Genomic DNA, 19079 nt, shown 5'->3' on the forward strand with positions numbered 1-19079 from the left:
GCTCTCCATTTGTTGCTGGTCACTTCTTTTCTTCCCTCCCACTCATTCAAAATCTAATGTCTTTTTAACTTTTCCCAGTTCTGAAGGTCATAGACCTCAAGTACTAATTCTGCCTTTCTCTCCCCAGATGCTGCCTGACCTTGAGTATTTATAACATTTTCTGTTTTATTTTCTTTCTTGTACATCATTATTGACATTGGATTATGACACTCTGCATTTTCTTGTTTGAAGCAATAGTGTTGAAGTTATTTTCAGTTTGTTGTTTTGATAGAGAGCAGTGAAATTTTAAGGACAAATAGGAATCTATCTATTCATTTACTGAAGTTCTAACCCAATTTGAATCCACCTTCACCCTGAGTGAGAATACATAGGTTGTCATCATTTAAAGCTGTTCACACAATGTAGCTATTTTGAATCATTGTACAACAGAATACAAATTAGAAACAATTAGAAAGAATCCTATTATTCAATGTACTTTGTAGCCAGTGTAATTATTTCACAATGAAGTCCACTTAAAATAAAAACCTTCAACACACATTAATAGCAGCATCCACTTATAGGGAAATAATTAGTTCACAGGAAATTATGCATCTACCTTTGCAATGTTTCTAACTAATAAGAAGCTTGCTCTTACCAAACATCTCTCGTTGTACTTAAACAAAAACATTTTTTAAGAAGGGTTAGTCACACTTTAGTTAACTGAGTTTGATTGGTCATATTTGTAGTGCATAATCACATCTGTAGACATGCAAATTTCTGTCACATTTACATTTGATTGGCATAAATGTCTCGTATTCGTGAGCCATCAGCAAATTGCAATTAAAGAAATAGCAAATGGATAAAGACCCAAGGGTAAAAAATACACAGATGATGATTCCCTGAAGACATATTAAAAACGTTGAATGAAGCACAAGCTGTCAGCAAAATCTACCAATAAATTAGAGGATAAACAGACTTGTTCAAATAGGTGTAGCTTTATTTTTTTTTTGGCCTTTACCTTATTTTCTCCATTAAAGTTACTGATACAGTGTTGTTCTTGGCCTTTGATTAGTACAGACTTGTTAAAAAATACCTGAGTGGATTTCCTGTAGATTCCCAATGCCAACCGAAGAGACTCAAGCTACAACAACAATAAATTTTCATTTTTGATAATATATTATTGATAGATAGTAAAACTAGCCAGTCACAGGACTGCTGTTTGCAAGTTCCCATTCCCTTCAATGAAAATTAAAATAAGAATAAGAATAATATCCTGCACCCAGCCCACAATTTAAGGAAACAATGTTCAAGCTGCAAGGTAACCTGTTATCCTTTCCTTCTACGAAATATTAAAGATACAATGAATAAAATGACCTGAGCCTGTTCCCTAAGGCATTTTTTCCGAAATACAATCCAGCATATTATATTCAAGGATGTAGTTAAATGTGTAATAAATTAAACTTTCAACAATTGAACAGTTCAAAATATAATTATTTTGTAATCTATTCTAAATGATCATAGCCTTTCATATATTTATACTGAATACTCAAAAAATATACTTTGAGCTAGGGTGACAACTCTGAATGGACTGTATCATTCATCAATTTTGGAGATAATTTCTGAATAAACATCCTGAATAACTAAGTTTAGTAGTAGCTTTTTTTCAATACTATTGTAGATAATTAATATGCAAGGATGTGCATTTGAATGTCACGTTTAAAAACAGCAGAACATCCCACAGTGCTTTATAACCAATTTATTTTTAAAACAGTACAGTTGCCACTGTACTGTGGGATAAAGAAGAAATGTATTAAATCTCAATTTTTTCCTTACTGTTTTGTATAAAATATCACACCATAAGCAGATGGATGTTATTGGTAATACAATCCAATATTATAATCAGGGATTTATTCCAAGAACCAAGGTATATATTTACCTAATTTCAGAGGGTGAGGAAAATAATGTTTTGGCATTGTCCTTGAAGAAAACAGAGCAAAAGGGCTGCTGATCTTTGTGGTATGGATTTCACTATCCTAGCTACATCTTTCATTTAGTGTCACCTCAAGACATCTCCAGTGTCTGGCAACAGTGATATCATCAAGCAGGCTAAGTAACCCACCATGTTGAAACATTTTCATATTGCAGTAAAATGTATAAAACACATTTCCATTATTGTAAAATTGTTAAGAAAAGGACAAGGTAAAAATTCAACATACACATGGGAGTAAGGTAGAACATAAAATATTGTGACCATACAAAAATAAATAACTTATTTTTAAAATGTGAATGTTTTGTTTTAATCATAATAGAGAAATTTGATTTTAAAGCAATGTAGAATTTGTTTTTTTTTTCACTCAAGGGCCAGTGAGGTTGCTCATTATTAGTATGGCCTTTGAATGTCATTAAAAGTTAAATTACACCTCATTAAATACTATCAATAATTGCCATGAAGTTAGATTTGTCAAATCATAATTCACACTAACTCATGCGTTCTCAGACCATTTCCATTTGTCAAAATCGCAACAGCACAACCTGAAGAGCAGAAGATCACATACAACAACTTCTGGATTCTTACATTTAACTGCATAGGCACAGACACTTGGAGGTTGAAGTCAGTTTCACAGTTGCCATGACAGCGAACAGTGAAAGTTCAATCGTCATCATTACAACTTTAACATTTGGGCTAATATCCCAAGATACAACACAATGAATTTATGAATGGAATGCAAGTGTCATTTTCTCAGTTTGTAATAATATTTATTCATTTCTAGAAGGTTAAAAGTCACATGACACCAGGTTATAATCCAACAGGTTTATTTAAAATCACAAGCTTTCAGAACTCTAATTTTTTAATCAGGTGAAGACTTCAGCTAACGAAGGAATAGCGCTTCAAAAGCTTGTATAGGCCAACAGGTTGGGCTATAACCTGGTGTCATGTGACTTCTGACTTTATCCACCCAATCCAGCACCGGCATCTTCACATTATGTTCATTTGTAGGCTTATTTATGAATGATTTCAAAATAGTCTAGATAAACTATTTTTCAAAGAGAAAAAACATTTACATGAATGCACAGGTAGAGATAGTACCTGACACACATGCACTAATTGATGTAATTTTTTGTGCATAATTCAGAACTTTTGTTTAAAAACATTGAGAATGTGAAATGAACAATTCAAGAAACAAGTTATTTTTCACAACACAGAAGAATCTCTTCCTGGTACAATAAGTTTTCACTTTTTGTTGTTTTTGGGCAGGTTTTGAATTGAATGATGAAAAGATAAATTTATTTGTAATGTTCAGAGACAAAAAGGCTACATTTCAGAGATGTACACGTTACAGAGAGAAGGATGGGATGAAGTAACTAGCTCCACTTTAGTTTATGATTTATACTTTGTCAAAATGTTTTTAGATAATCAAATATTTCTAAAGTACAACTTATTATTTAACCAGCTCTCAGTGCTTAAGGAAAAACATGTTTTTGAATCTTTATTTTTCACAACGGTATCATTATATCCTCTCTAGTGCTCCCAGTCTCTGACACCCTCACCATGCACATACGCCTGTTTCCAATCACTATTACAGTATTTTCTAAGCTAGCCCCTCACTGTTGCTCCCAGACCTTAATACTCTTATTTCCATAGCTCGGCCCATAATATGATTCCACCAAAAAAAAAAGAGAATCTCCACAATGTCCAGTCACCAAGTTTACCAAATGCCACGTTTGCTGTGTACACAGTGTGGCTAAACAATTATTTTCTATTAATATAGCACCTTTCATGACCTCAGGATATCTCTAAATTCTTTACAGCAACAAAACTGTTTAATTTACCACCACGGTTATGATTTTGGGAAAGGTAACATCTGATTTCTGCACAGCAAGTTCCCAAAATCAAATGAGATAACAAGGTGTAGAGCTGGATGAACACAGCACGCCAAGCAGCATCAGAGGGGCAGGAAAGCTGACATTTCGGGTCAAGACCCTTCTTCAGAAAAGACCCTTCTCGGTCTAGACCCGAAACGTCAGCTTTCCTGCCCCTCTGATGCTGCTTGGCCTGCTGTGTTCATCCAGCTCTACACCTTGTTATCTCAGATTCTCCAGCATTGGCAGTCCCCACTATCCCCAAAATCAAATTTTAAAAAAAATTATCTTGGTTGCAAGAGAACAATTGACCAAGACACCACAGACAGTATCCTTGATTTTCTTTGCATAGTGGTATGCTTCATTTGCATTGACCTGACAGGGGGAAGTCAGATCTTAGGTTTAATAATCTATTACAAAGACAATGACTCAGATTTCACCACATTAGTGAGGCACTCTGATGTAGAGAAAATGGTGGAAGTGGCCTGGAATAGTAGGTGCTGCCTCTGAATGTGGCCCATCCCATTTCTCTGGAGCAGAAATGGAGCTAACTCATGCTTCATGCAAACATGGCTCCCAAAGACAGGTGGCAGCTAAATGGTCAGTATTTATATCCAATTTTGGTAATCTCACTGCATAGAGCCTGAAGTGCAATAGAGCTCTGTTATCAAGGCATTTTGCGTAGAGAGCCAGGGTGCCCCTTTGGAAAGCTGATGTGCTGTTCTGAACAAAGTCTCAGGATACCTTGGAGGCAGTGGCCAGACATTCTTTGGGAAGCATTTCAGGTGCCCGTTAATATCGTGTCAGGTCTTCTTTGGAATTGTTATAGAAAAGTTTGTGTGCAAGACGTTTGTAAAACTCTTGGAACTGCAAAACCTGTCAATAAGTTTCAATCCTGCTAAGAAGTGTCAAGGCCTGTCAAAAAGTGTCACACCTTCAAAGACCTGTGAAAAGTGTTTTGCTGAATGAGAGTGCTTTCCTCAATAGAGTTTAATCTGCAATAGGGAACCTTAAGTAACAAATGCGTGGGTATTTGTGGATTCCAGGTGAGTTAGCATGTTTGGTGAATTGGAAAGGGATTGCAAATAGGCATTAAGTTGGCATCTGGATAAGGAAACGCATTTCTAAAAGTCAAGTTCACTGTGCTGAGAATTCTTCCTCCTTTGCACACCTATTCCAAGGATGAAAGTCGAGGCAAATACCTCTGACAGCGCAACACTCACTACCTACTGAATCAGATGTCTAGAATGCGACTTTAACTTGCAATCTGTTGCGGAAGTCAGAGTGCTGCCAACAGAGCTACTAAACTTCATGATCACTTACCTCAATTCTACATGCCTCAGTTTCCTTCTATAATTTGTGGTTGTTGAACAGAGAGACAGCCACTGTATTTTTTATAAAGCTCCACAAGTGTCCTGTTTTAATGTTACACCCTGATATGTCTCAGCCACTTTAGCAAAACAGATGACCCCTCCCTCGGCTCTTTAAGACTACCATAAGCCACTTCAGTTCCAGCAAACTCTTAAAGCACACTTAGTTCCACCAAACCCCTCTCCTTAGTTAGACTAGATCTTCTGAATTCACCCTCAACAGTTACTAAAAACAAGATTCCAATCTCTTACCACACACACCTTATTTGTCATCTTACTACCTATACTATGTTTTAATGAAAGGGTAGAGATGAAAATTAAGTGGATTGATAAAGGATCATACAATAATAATGGTCACTACTGGACTGTTTTCATGTGAAGTACAGCAGAGTTATGTAATTCAATTCCACAACAGCAGTGAAAGCTCCAAAGTATATCTGAATTAAACAAATAATGTTTTATTAAGTCACTGTAAACCAATGGCACTGATAATACATGGATCTAAGATTTTTGTTACAAATGTCGCCTGTGGGAGGTCTACTGCACTGAACACAACAGATTGTGGTGCCTAAAATTGACTTATTTATAAAATTACCTAGAGTCCCACAGGGCATACTTGAGCAATGGTTTTAAAATGATGGGCAGCATTAAATGCAGGGAAGTCCAATACCATAGGCATCATAATCATTAAAATATTATACTCTATGTGGATTATAATTCCAGTTTTAACAACCAGTGTGTGCATTAAATATTTTTAAGACATTCTTTGAAATCAGTAGAACTTGTGGTACAGTTAGCTCATAGATGTTTTGACATGGTGAGTGCCATATAATTTTTAAAAAAGAAACAAAAAAACATATTTTGGACATATCAGTACCTCCCTCCCTTTTGCCACCATGTTTTCCAAGTCTCGAAAAATCCAGTCAGCAGCAGTCAAATTTAACTTAGGGTCCCAGTCATATTTTAAAAATCTGATTTTAAACATGTTTGAGAATTGCTCATTTCTCCAAGACAAGATTCTTGCATGGCACTGTATCATTACTATAGAAGTGACAGTAGGCACATTGATTTTGGAATGTGTTCCCTGCTTTCTTTCTTAAAAAAAAGGTTTAACAATAAACCCTTAAGCTGATCCCCCACCCTTAGCAATTTTGACACTTGACATGTATGAGTCTTTTTCTGTTCCTCATCTATCCCCACTGCTCTTCTCTGAAAGTACTAACTCCACTCCTCTGCTACTGCCTGTATCTGGCATCAGACTATTATTGGTACACCTATTTGGTGTCAATTGACTTTGTGTAGTTGGCAATAAGAACATTTAATCTTAGTTTGATATGCAGGGTGGAATATTGTAATCTTAGGATATGAGTGAGAATCAGGGCCACCCTCTCATTCCAACTCCAAGCTCACTGATTGAGTGTGTCTCTGCCTGGGACACCTTCCTGGAAGCAGCTATTTTAAGAGACCCTATCTGGTTCTCTTGTCCAGGGAAGGATGGCCAACAGGTTCCTGAGACTGCAAGCCCAATCAGAGAGCTATGCATTGGAAGGATGGCAGCTCCACCTGGAGAGAGGTGGACGTGCAGCCAATGCAGGAAGAGTCCACAAACACATCTGTGTCTCGAGGTGCCCACTGAACAGGCACACACTTCCTTTAAAAAGGTGACCACAGATGCTAGGCCAGCCTCCAGAGCTGTTGAAACAACAGGCCAATGGGCATCACTTCTATATGCTAACCCCACCTCCAATCCAGTTTATCTTCTTGCAACCTAATTCCATGCTTAAGCTGGGCTTGGATCTCTGTTGGGGGCTTAGTGGCATCCCCAGTCTGCCCACAAAAGACCCGTTAATTGTGTAGATGGCTAACCTCCATTCCTGAAATGAGGAATGTCCGGCAATCTCCTGTCTCCAGGAAGATCAGCTAGAGGCAGGACCATATCAGATTGCTGACTACTACTCCTATCTTTGACATTTCTCTTTGACTTGTCCCATCTTTGATTGTTACAGATCATGAGTATTTTACATCATAGAATTATTACAGCACAGATGGAAGTCATTCAGCCTATCGTGCCTGCACTGGCTCTCCAAACAAGCATCATCACTTGGTGTCAATCTCTGGTCTTTTTCCAGTATCATGCACACTATTTCTGTCCACAATCATCCAACACCCTCATGAATAGGTCAAATGAACTGCCTCTGCGACTCTTTCAGGCAGTGCATTCCAGACCGTAATTACTCGCTGAGTGAAAAAGTTTCTTTTACCTCTCATCATTCACATTTCGGGAGAGTGCAGTGCACTGCAGGAGCATTCTGGTAGTTTACTGCTGCTTGCTTACAATCTTCGTTAAACAAAACTGCCAGCAGGGATGACACTGCATGTCCTTGTTACAACCTCTGTCAGCTGGGAAAGAACAGCAGTCACTGAGTGGTTGATGTCTGTAAACACGGTGTATCTTATCAACATTTAAGAGGAGGGAAAATACAGTAACAACATGTGTGAGAGGGTCTATTTTAATAGATTCACAATCTAATTTCAGTATTATCAATCTTCATTTTTATTTGAAGGAATATGTATGTATGAATTTTCTGGAACTTTACTGTTGAGAAAAATACGAAGTAAGGCAGAAATGTGACCGGTTTTTGGTATAATTTATCATACAAGCATTTCATCTGATTTTTCTGTTCAATTTCTAATGCACTTTCTAAAAAAAAACAGTTGCATTGATCTCCATTTGTTGTATTTCAGCTTTGTTCTTTGTTACTCTCTCCTTAAAAAAAAGTCTATGCTTAAAACAATCTAATATTATAACATTTAGTCTTCTTTCACACTCTTGCCAAATATCTTATGTAATAGTCCAAGACAATTCTTTGGACAGCAATAGTTAAAGATGAAAGACAGAAACGGAAACAAATTGCTAGAAAGGCTCAACAGGTCTGGCTGTATCTGTGGAGAGAAATCAATGTTAACATTTCAGGTTCAGTGACACTTCCTCAGTTCAAAGATGAAAGCACTGACTTTATGCACCTGGATTTTTTTTTTTTTAAATAGATTTATTTCTCATTGCCCAGAATAATCAAAAAGGGGATTACTGAGTAAGATTTTATCTTTTCTTCCCAACATTTCACCCTGTTGGTTCTGTGACATGACAGTTCCATGACCATCGCTTTTGCCTTCCTTAAAAAAAAGGTACCTTCCCTTCATCCCACAGCAGCACCAAGCATTAGGGAGCCACAATTAGAGTGAACAGAATAGAAAACTCTTTGAAGAGTGCCAAACACTGTGAACTCGTTTTTTTTTAAAACAGCTTTTTTTCTATGTCTTAAATGCAACACTCCAGGCCCTGATTAACCTGATTTAGGCATGGTGCATGTAGCAGAATTACTTCATCATTATTTTAATACAACCGTTCAATAAGAAGTGTAAAGTGAGCATAAATATCTGCACTCGAGTTTAGGTCAGAGCACCAGCTGGCATTGCAATAATAACTTCCATCAACTTGAATTATGGTCATTCATTTGACATGATCAGGAGGCATAAGGTAGAAAGACACTCCCTTAAATATTACAGAACAAATGTTGTCATTACTGGAAATTCCAACAGTTTAGTTACAAATGATGGTTTACTGACTGTTAAATGTCACTTTGCATTAACCTACTGATTTGCTACTACTTGTGTTTTAAAACACATGTATTAATCATTCTGTTTCCATAAATTAGAAATAATCATAATTAGATGCAAAATGCAGGAACTTCATTGAGGCTATTTCTTACTGTTCTCCCGGTGGCTGGTGGACTGATACATTGCCGATCAGCAGTAACACATGGCTCCCTGGGATACATGTTCACCCAACCATTAGTTCCTAGCTCTGTACAAAATAATATAACACTTTGATATATGTCAAAATGGTAATAACATAGGCTACTCTCTGTGAAGAAATAACATTATGTTCTGCTAAGTTTGCTCCGTACTTGGAAGTTGCAGTGAGTCTTTATGTATTTCTAAGCACTGAATGCACACTTAAGTAGCGAAGAAATAAGCTTTAAGATTTCTAAAATGTCAAGGAAGAGATGATTTTTTTTTCATGGTGATACTGAAGCACAGCTATTGCTGCAGGTATCTTTTCTCCATCATTAAAGTATTCACTGCTGTCAAAATTCTGTTTGAAAGCTTGTGACTTTAATTACTGCTAACAGAGAATAACCAAACAAATGATTAGTGTGGCCAAATCAACACTCAATTGTAAGTTTTATAATGGCTGTAACTTGGAGTAAGATCCATGGATACAGATTAACAGTTAGGATTAGGTCAATGTTTATTTTACGTCAAAATAATGTTCTCATCGTACTTATTACTGTTCAGTAATGATTTTCAAATCAATGAACACACTTCAGTGGTGGTCAAGTTGCAATGCATTAATGAGATTACTGGGCTAGTAAGTAATTAAGTTCAATTCATGGTTACTTCATGGACAATTTGAATTTTCAGCACCGAATTCCCACTTTGCTACTGCATTACTCGATTCCAGCTATCAAATCATTTAATGATGCAAAATTTGAATTTGACTTATCAGCAATACATCAAATTTGGAAAATTGCAAAGCCATTAAGTGGATCAGAAGAAACGGTTAGCAGCCTGGGGCTCAGACAGCATAGTTTAACAATCAAAACTAAATCTTTCAGGAGTGAAACTGGTGAATATTTCTGCATGCAAAAATGTGGTAGAATTTTGGAACTCTTTCCCACAAATAGCAGGTGGTGGTTGATCGATTGTGAATTTGATCTGAGCTGGATCGTTTTTTTGTCAAAGATGAGGGAGGATATGGGGCAATAAAGTATATGGAATTAAGTTATGGATCAAACATGATCTCACTGGAATAGCAGAACAGGCTCAAGTGGCTAAACAACCTCTATCTTTCCTGTGTTCTAACTCAATGCAGCAATTAAATTATCTGACAGATCTAAAGCAAAGAAGCTTTTTTCAAAATTCATTGCAGTATAAATATTAGCAACACTCTGAATACTGTGACAAAGATTAAAAGAAAAGAAATACTTTGTTTAGTGAAATACTTTTAAAGATGTGATTTTTTTCCCCTCAGTACAGGCATTTTTATTTTTCTGTAGTACCATTATTTATTCAGTAGATGTCACTTGTGTTCTGCACTCAAACATGCCACAATTTGCGCACATTCATGAGGCAATACATTTATTCCAATGATCGGTAAGAAAGCAAAATATTAAACATGATTGTGCTTCTGAATCTCAATGATTCCTCCCACTTTGTTGTGATAAGGCAAATTAACCATAAAAAGAATTAAGAACGAATCCAGTTGCTAAGTCCAGTAATACAGTAAATGCACTTTCAGAAAGTGTTTATAATTTCAATGAAAATGCAAAATGTAAGAAACCTTTGCTTGTCCACTTACAACATATAGCAATATGGGAATCGATTATTTCCCTGAAGATAACAGTGATTTGTGAATTCTTAACTATTAGTTAGGCATCACTTCTGAATATATTGCTGTACAACATAGGCTATAACAGGTAATTAAGGTGAATGGAATATTGTCCTTCATCGCTAGCGGGATGGAGTTTAAAAACAGGGAGGTTATGCTGCAGCTATTTAAGGGTGTTGGTGAGGCCACACCTGGAGTACAGTTTTGGTCTCCTTACTTGAGAAAGGATGCACTGGCACTGGAGGGGGTGCAGAGGAGATTCACTAGATTGATTCTGGAGTTGAAAGAGTTGGCTTATGAGAACAGATATCATAGAATCCCAACAGTGCAGAAACAGGCCCTTTAGCCCAACAAGTCCACAGCGACCCTCAGAACATCCCACGCAGACCCATCCCCCTATAACACACCTAATCTACACATCCCTGAACACTACAGGCAATTTAGCATAGTCAATCCACCTAGCCTGCACATCTTTGGACTGTGGGAGGAAACCCACACAGATGTGGGGAGAATGTGCAAACTCCACACAGACAGTCACCCGAGGGTGGAATTGAACCCAGGCCCCTGGCACTGTGAGGCAGCAGTGCTAACCACTGAGCCACCTGATTGAATCAACTGGAACCATATTCATAGAAATTTAAAAGATTGGGGGCCCAGAATGTTACAGAAACGTAAAATTATGAGGGGAACAGATAAAATAGAAGCAGGTAAATTGTTTCCACTGGCAGGTGAAACTAGAACTAGGGGGCATAGCCTCAAATTAAGGGGGAGCAGATTTTGGACTGGAGTTGACTGGAACTTCTTCATCCAAAGTGTTGAGAGTTTGTGGAATTCCCTGCCCAGTGAAGCAGTTGAGGCTACCTTATTGAATACTTTTAAGGCAAAGACAAATAATAGATTTTTGAACAGTAAAGGAATTAAGAATTTTGGTGAGTCCATGAAAAGATCAACCATGATCTTATTGAATGGTGGAGCAAGCTCGACAGGCCAAATGGTCTACTCCTGTCCTTGTTTCTTTTTATTTTCTTATGTACCACATTGGTGGAGATGGGTTGGAAGTTAAATGAGTAGAAAGCTAAAGAACTCAAATGCATAAAAGGAATAAATTGCATCCTGTCTTTGAGAAGCTTGTTTAATTGTGAAGCAAGCTTTTTATATTATTTTAAAAATAATATTACATTCGCACACGTTTAATTTATAAAAACATTGGCCAAAAATTTGGTGTGGCGGGCCAACAAGAGATATCTGTCATTAGACTTTCCCTTGCCTGCTTCAGATCGATGATATTTTTGTACTGCATGTTGCTGGAAATGGGAGGTAGGAACATGTAATGGTCTGTATGCAGCATCTGACATCTGAATGGAAGGTCAAGGAGCTCCTTAATGATTAAAAAAAGTGAACAATTTTGAAATTAACATCTGAAGTGTGACAAGGCAGTGTCATTTAGAATAAATGAGTTCATTGTCAAATCAGGTACTGAAAGGAAACTCCAAAATGACGAAATAACAAGAGACAAAGTTGCAAATAAAGTTTATTTTAAAATCTAAAATCAGCCAACAATTCAAAACTGAAGGAAATAAACTCCACGCTTTTGAACATTAACATTTATCATTGGATGGATTGACTGGAAGTAATTAACATTTTTCACATTATTAAACAAGATACTTTGATCTGTAATGACCTTACTTAACTTGCTGTGGTCAGTTCACTTCACAGCTGTTGCGCAGAAACTTCTGACTACTCAATGCGTTTGAATGGGGGTGCTATTAATGATGAGATCTTTTTTTCACAAAGCCTCATAGCGATGCATCTCTAACAACATTTTTTTTGTTTTCTGAATACCGCACACAAGTATGGCAACACCATTAGATCCAGTATCATCATTTTGACAGCAAATTCTGACCCAACATAATCTGCCAAGCTCAATCTGGCGCAGAATCTTCATCAATTCGATTTTCAAAAAGTTGTATTTAGGCCCTTTTAATAACACCAGTTCCTTCATCTTCATTATCTTTTGTTCAGGTACTATATCCAGTGCTACTTACATTGTATTGGTACCATAGACAGAATAGAAATGAAAGGGTAGCGTGAACAGAGCAAATAGTTTCCTGCTAAGACAACATTTTGGGCTAAATTTTACAAAAAAAAAAGGAAAAAAAAAAAAGAGAGATTAGCTAGCTGTCAATTTTAGGGAGGTTCATAAGACGGTTTCTCTTCAGGAGCTCTGCTGATTTATCTCACGCAATTCTCTGCAACTCACCTCTTTAGCCACACACCACACCTCTATGGCACACTACTTACATTCTCTTTTATTCAGCAATAACGAAGTACTGGCCACTGCTAGGACCTTCCGCGACTCCCAGTGACAGCACCAAATTTAAAGTCCATTCACGCAGCAGGTCAAATGCTGCCAGCCATGAACTCCCCCCACAAAGCATGTGATGGGAACGGAACATAAAAAAAATTTGAAGGTGCACAGATGGAACTTCATTTTAATTACAAGTTCACATTCATCAATTTATTGCTACTTTATGTCATACTCTGTATGGTCAACTGTCATTGTAACAGTGGTTACAAGAATCAAGCAATCAAGCTACACAGGTACCCTAGCCATCGCACCAACCATATTAGAATCCTGTCTAAGGGAACACTACTCTTTACCTAATATCCAGTGGAGCACAGTAACTCATTATAATCAATGTGGGAGCATCACAAAACAATTGAAAAATATTTAACTTTACTGTTGTTGAATAAAGTTGCAGAAAAAAATGAAACAAAAGAAAAGCTGCATTTGCTCCCGAGACAAAGATTGGAAAGGCTAGCCTTTCCAGCAACAACAAATTTACAGACAGTGAACCTTCATTTCTCCCAGCACACATCAATTGCAAACAGATCTCATTGAAGTCCTGTCCCACCTGGCTTGCTGCATCCAATGATGCACCGTTCTATCATGCTGAAGGTGATATTCCTCAGGCTCAGTTTCCTCATCCTTCTTCTCAGAAGACTGCTGCGGCTCTCTCAGCTCAGTCGATCAAATCACCGCTTTGCTTGCTGTAGTGTGCAAGCACAGCATGCTAGGATTACGCAGCACACGTACTACAAGGTCCTCCAACAGATTGAACATCAGAACAGCACCTTGAAGGGGCCTATATCTACTCCACAATGGCTATCGTAAAGAACGAACCGCTTTCAAATCTGTGCTCGGTCTCAATCGGGAGTTTGCCGAGCTGGGTCATCAGCCTTTTTGGTAACCCTTCTCTCTGTGCACCCCCCACGACAGCAACCACCTTGTAAGGCATCTAGCCCTCGAAATGAAGCAGCAACACGAGAGTTCTCTAGGATATAAGCATCATGGCAGCTCCATGAGTGCCAGGTGTGGACTTGACAGATGTGGTAACTATGATCACCGATGACTTGTACATTGATGGAATGGAATCCTTTTCTGTTCACAAAATCATGTGCTTTATGATATGATCCTCTTAATAAATGCAAGTACAGCTTATAGCACTTTGCATCTTTGTTGGCAAAGTCTACTGCCTCGACTGCAGTCCTGAACTCGTCACAGGGAAAACAAGATGAAGCAGCGTGAATAGTCACAAAATGCATCAATGACAGCCTTGATGCATTTATGGCTTGAGAGTTGAGAGATCCAGTGAAACCTTGGAAACAACCAGTTGCATAAACATTTAGTGCAGCTGTCACCTTAATAGCCACCAGGATAGAATAGGCACTCATCCCTTCAGGTAGCAGGTGCTGAACCAGAAGTCAGTACAGTTCTGTTACAGTTTTCCATACGTGGAGGTGACACTGCACCTCAGTCACGTGGATGAAATGATGTTGAAGACAGTAGAATCTAAGCTGCCTGTATCTCCGACACATCCTGAGGGAACCTTCAGTTCCAGCTTCTTCCTGTGCAAGTTGTTTGGTAGCCATTGGATGTTGCTGCTAGCTCTGGACTTGCTGGCACCTATGTTCCTTCTCCATTTTGATGCATCTTCATTGCATTGCAGTCAGTGTGACAATGACACCTGCTGTGCTAGATTCATTGGTCATAGTTTCAACAAAACTAGTCTGGGAAATACCAGAACCAGAAAAATGTCCTTAGTAATGTGAACATTCAGAATTTGTGTTAGACACAAATGATGGTCTATCATAAGCCTCGATACAGTGGGACATGGAGCATTCCAACAAAGCAGGCCAGGGATGACCTCTACATGGACCTTCAACATTAGAATAAAATCTCCTATGTAAATTGCACATGCCAGACCAGGAGAAGATTGTAAGTGCATTAGGATTACAGACACTTGGTGTCCCCATTCCTACACATCACCTGAGACATGTAACATTACACACAAGAGCACGTTGGCAAATGCACAAACAGTTCAAGGTGAGAGGAATTCAGCTCCATGCCCTTGTAAAGCTGATGACATCTTTGATTGTTTTTGTGTATAGTAACCACAGGTGGCACTTTTAAATTCATCTGTGATCACTTCTGCTTCACAAAGGTGACTGATTAATCTATAATGCGTTCAAGAACATTTGTACACAGGATTTATATTCAATACTGCAGGTCACTGCCTGCAGTTCCCATGCAGATTACATCGGATTACAGATGTATTTAACCTGGACTAAGCAGATGCCTGATTAACGTAATCATCCCTTGAACAGCCCCATGTCTCTCAATTAGACCCTGTGTGCTTGGACAGAGAAAGAAAACATTTACTCACCCACTCTAGACATGTTCATAGCCATTTTTCTTTTTTCCATTTCCATTGTGCATTTGCTATTCTCATGAGGATATATGGCAATGCTGGTCTCACATGGCATGAGTGAGTTGCAGGCTCAGCCTGGTAATTGAGGGGCCTCCACAAATTTCCATATTCCTTTCCCCCTCACAGTTTTACTGAGCCCTTCAGTGTTGAGCTACAATGTGTTCCCACCCAACTCTTTGGTTTATGTCAGTATCTCCCAACATCCTGAGCCTTACAGCTGAGTCATGCTGACTATCACACTGCACTGATCCCCATTAATGTCAGGCCATTGTAACAAATGATCCCACCTCCTGCAGGAATGCATGTCCTCTAATGGACTATCATCATCTCCCACCGTTCTAGGTTAATTTGTCCGCCTTCACAATTATTATCCCCTCGGCAGCCTCCAATCTCCAGAAATTACTTCCCCAGCTTCCATACTACAGCAGTTTCCCCCCCACCCCGATTATCTCCTTGACTTTCATTGAGCAGGCCTTAGAAGATAAGGGTTTTGGTGAGTGGGCTGGTAAATGGAGCTGAGTCCACAAAAAAATTAGCCATGATCTTATTGAATGGTAGAGCAGGCTCGATGGGCCAGATGGCCTATTCCTGCTCCAATTTCTTACATTCTTAAATTCTTATGACATCCAAGACTGACTGTAGCCCACATCCCTGATCAACTTGGATGCACAATCTTGCGTGACGAGTGACAGAGCCTGACTGATTTCTGTCCAACTGTCCGATTTATGGCAAATTCCTGAAATGGTTACACTGGTTCCACAAGAATAACCGTGGGCCACTTCTCAGACTAAGAGATATAGATACCCTAATTCTGACCACCCCAGGCAGTCAACTGATCAGGACTGAGTCACCAGGTACTAAATTAGACTTTCATACTGGGATTTGTTGCCATCCTGTTCCTGTCCAACGTGTGGGGAAATAGGAAACTATACATCAATGTGGTATAAAATTGTGGGTGCACATAGAAAGGTGCGGAATTGAAAACTAGAGGGCATAGATTTAAGGTGAGAGGGGATAGATTTAAGGAGGACCTGAGGGACAACTTCTCGCAGTGACCCGTCTATGGAATGGGCTGCCAGAGAAAGTGGTTGAGGCAGGTACAACAACAACATTTAAAAATAAAAAAAAAAAACTTTGGATAGGTACATGGATGGGAAGGATATGGGCCAAATGAGGCCAATTGGAACCAGCTGAGTGGTCAGCATGGACCAGTTTGATCTGAAGGGCCAGTTTCCATGCTATATTACTCTATGAGGTGGAATTAGGCACTGATGAGATATCAAAGAATGCAATAGGCCTCTCGCTGCTCATTAGTGAGATTCTCATCTCGTTCAAAGTTTGGATGCATATTTTTATTTACTCAATGTTGAGAGTCTCATTTTCTTGATTTTCTCAACTATCTTGTGTTTGCCCATGTCATTCAGGGCCTGGGAAAATTCAGTCAATTTTCTAACACAGATTTTTCCCCTGGAATTGCTTTATAAAGATTGCTTCACATTGACCAGTTATGATGCATCTCTTTTGTTGCATTTTTTTTTTAATGCCCAGAACTACGAGTTTGGGTTCAAGACCGACTGGTTGAGGAGAAGGCAAAGTCAAGAACTACCTTCAAACTTAGACTTCTTTAGATCCGTTAAGGCTACCCACAGGTGAAGCAGCATAACTTAGTTGACATAACTCAGTTGGCATAAAATGGCTAAGGAAGATTGTGAGCATAGTCTGGTACTCGAAGTTGAACTATAAACTGGAGTAATTGTAGCCTTCATAGAAGGAGTATATCCAAGGTAACAAGACAAAGATAGCACACAAAGGGTCTTGTGAAATGTATTCAAAATAAAAAGTCAGGTTGAAGAGAAAGCGTAGCTGTTAGTTGCACAGAGACAGATTGATGAGGAACATCCTTGAGAAATGCTGATCGAAGCCTCCATAACAGTCTGGTTCAATGTCTGTTATTGTTCATAGGATAAAAGGGTAGGGGCACACCCACATCGGTTAAGATCCCAGGTAATCAAAGCTACAGGATATATCTAAATAAAAATTGGATTTTCAAATATACCGGCTTTAAGAGATTTAACTGTATGCATGTGCATATTCAGTCTAATGCAGACTAGAGAAACCCCCTTGCTATTAGCAGGGGAATATTGAATGACAAGCGCAGGAGCTAAGCCCAGAATGTGGTTGAATAAAATGTATTGTGAAGGCCCATGCATACATGATAAATAGGTCTAACAAACATCATGGGATCATAGGGCGATCTAGAACTGTCCATGGACTGATCACGTCATCACATGATTGGATGCGTGTGTAAAAAACAAAGAATAATATGATTGGTTTGTTATAGCCAAAGGCAGGCTACCAGCAAATGTATAAAACGTGTGTGTTTCGCTTTGTTCAGTGGAGGGGTCCATGGACTGCCCAGAAGCTCCGGTGGAAGATAATAAACTCTGATTCTGAAAGTGGGCTAGGTTTTGAGTGACTAATTTAGTTATTCTGCCCCCAGCAAGAATATCTTATTGCATGTTAACACTCGTAGTTAGTTTTACATTAATTAAAGACTGTTCTGTACATATGCTCCTCTCTGCAAATACTACCCTGTCGACCACAATCTGCTACCGATAACAAGAGGGGAGCAACTTGTTATAGGCAGCAGATTGTGGTCGACAGGGTAATATTTGCAGAGAGGAGCATACATACAGAGATAGCAAGAACTACAGATGTTGGAGTCAGAGACAACACAGTGTGGAGCTGGAGGATCACAGCAAATCAGGCAGCATCAGAGGTGCAGGAAAGTTGACGTTTCGGGTCGGGACTCTTCTTCAGATCCTTTCTGAAGAAGGGTTCCGACCCGAAAAGTCAACTTTCTTGCTCCCCTGATGGTGCCTGGCCTGCTATGTTCCTCCAGCTCCACACAGCATATGTACAGAATAGTCTTTAATTAATGCAAAACTAAGTGTGAGCATTAACATGCAATAAGATGTTCTTGTTGGGAGCAGAATAACTAAATGAATCACTCTAAATCCAGGTCCACTTCCAGCTCTTTTCTTCTGTCATAAGCACAGATTAACTTCTATGTACATTCTCTAATGAGTTACTTAGATTACTTCTCTTTATGGCATTTTCTGTAATTCTCTCAGGGTGCTTGACTTGATTCAAATATGGCATTAGGTGATGAGGAAAGTCTATGCCAAGGTATTGAAATACTCTAGCTGTGCTTTCTCTCTCTCTTCTGGTTTCTGTTAGAGTAGAGTAGACCATATGCCCTGAACTGATAGTTCAAATGAAGGGATGTGGAAAATAAGCTGGCATATTGCGTGCATGATGTAATGGGGCCTGATGTTATTCCAGTGGAACAGATGATTTTCCTGCAGTAAAGAGGTACATGAACCACTGGACATGAGATGATGGCAGTTGTGGTGGTTAGAAGCTTAGCTAGACCGTTTGTCCAAGTGCCAAAGTAGGCAATGAATTCTTATAGACGTGATAATGTTAATTATAGCTCTGTATCAAGTTATGTACAAGTGGAGAAGTCAAATCCCAGAAGGAAATCTGATCAGATAGGTCATTTTTAAAAATTTATTTAATGTGGTGCTCATTCATTTAAAACACTGGGCAAAATTTTCCTAGCCCTTTCCTGGCATGTGCAAT

Source organism: Rhincodon typus, chromosome 19 (genome assembly GCF_021869965.1).
Source record: "Rhincodon typus isolate 14 chromosome 19, sRhiTyp1.1, whole genome shotgun sequence".
In the NCBI taxonomy this organism is placed as follows: Eukaryota; Metazoa; Chordata; class Chondrichthyes; order Orectolobiformes; family Rhincodontidae; genus Rhincodon; species Rhincodon typus.